The sequence below is a fragment of the Volvox carteri genome (assembly GCF_000143455.1).
Source record: "Volvox carteri f. nagariensis unplaced genomic scaffold VOLCAscaffold_10, whole genome shotgun sequence".
NCBI lineage: Eukaryota > Viridiplantae > Chlorophyta > Chlorophyceae > Chlamydomonadales > Volvocaceae > Volvox > Volvox carteri.
In genome coordinates this window covers 628,126-629,842 of record NW_003307553.1, presented here as the reverse complement: position 1 = coordinate 629,842, position 1,717 = coordinate 628,126, and positions in this window count along the sequence as shown.

Here is a 1,717-nt window from a genome sequence, read left to right as displayed (position 1 = left end):
CACGGGAGGGCGGCGTTGGACTAAGGGGGGGTGCAGGGGAGGGCGGCGTTGGGCTAAGTGGGGAAAGACGAACCACAAACGAGTGAAGCTGCTGCCAGGGCAAGAGTGTACCAGACATAGAACTGACCGAAAGGCGTCCGTGAAGACCGCGACCTCGGGATGACGAAGTGATGATGATGTCGGAAGAACACACTACCTACCTAAGCCGCCAGGACTACAAAAGCAGTAATGCCAAGCCGTAAGGAAGTAGGTGTAGGAAAGTCGAGGCGGCGGAGAAGTAGTAAAACACTGGTGTCGTAAAGCTGGAATAAAGTTTGGGCAAAATTTGTTTGTTTCCATTATTTATGATTTATATCCGTGGTGTTTTTTTGTTGACACACAACGTAGCAAATTCGCTTTTGCGATGGAGTTGTAAAAGTGGTGCTGCGTTGTGATTTTGTTCGCGGGTTGTTGGGATTGGTTGTACGAGCCGTTGTTTGTTCCGTTGGCAGTGCCTCTCGTGACATTCTTTGTGCTGTACTCCAAAATATATCACGGATGGCGCATTTGATATGCAGTGTATCTTGATGATGAAACCGCTTGGGATTTGTTTGGCAAGATGAAGTCGTTTGTCGTACGTTCGACGGGATTAGGGTCTGGCCCACGTTATCGATCGCTTGCGAGGTGTTCCACATCCACGAACAAACAATTATAGCTTGACAATAATTATATATGTATTCAAAGATCTTTTCGTAGGTATCTGATACATAGCAGGTGTGGTGGATCTCGCCGCCGCATCGGACAAACCGCATGCGCTGTGCCTTTTAGAAGACCTGGCACTCAGCGCAACATGTATGTGTAGCTATTACAGAGGTTAAGAAATTACCTTAAGAGTTCAGAAGCGCGGAAAAGATGGAGTATTCCAGTGCAGCGCCGCCTCTCGTGGCCAGTAAGTCGTGGCTATAGTAGAGATCGTCCAAAAGGATATTCTGTGTGCGCGCGTACCATCGAATTGAGTGGTTTTCTCACTCCCTGTATGCAACTGTATCATGCTCCGCACAGGGCGATATGTTTTGAAAAGAGCTGCCGGGCTTGGTGCGGATGCATCGCGATGCCGTCGCGGTGCAGCAGTTGTCCGCCCCTCCGTGTGTAAAGCCATCGGTAAGTGTTATGGTCGGGGTTTTTAAGAACATAATAGGCAAAAGGAGCCTGCAGGCTGCGCGTTTTCCTGGGAGAGATGTGTATAGCTTTTTCTGCCGCGCACGTCGTTGTAGTATATTATGTGGCTTTCCCTCTCGCGCACACATCACAGGCACACACACACAATAATAATAATAATATTAATAATCGTAGATTCGCTGTCTCCTTCTCTGACTCTTGACGCGTGTATTACAGTAGGTGATTTCGCCGCCGCCTTCATCAGGCAAACCGCGCACGCAATTCCTTTTATTAGCCCTGGGACTCTCACAGCTGCTATATATATAGAGAGATTATATAGCTTATATTAGCAGTCCAGCGCCGCGCATAAGAGATCGATTTTGTATTCTAGTGCAGCCGCCGTGCATCGTAGTCTCTATCTATACAGGCGCTTGGGGGTCACTGAAAAACGGTGGACAGGCATCCTATCTAAAGGTAATGGCACATAGAAAGGTTTAGAAAGCGTCCGGGAATTGGGGCATAGGTGTGTGGCGATATGTTGGTTTTTGAGGGCGTGGCCTTCGGGGGAAAAGATGAAGAG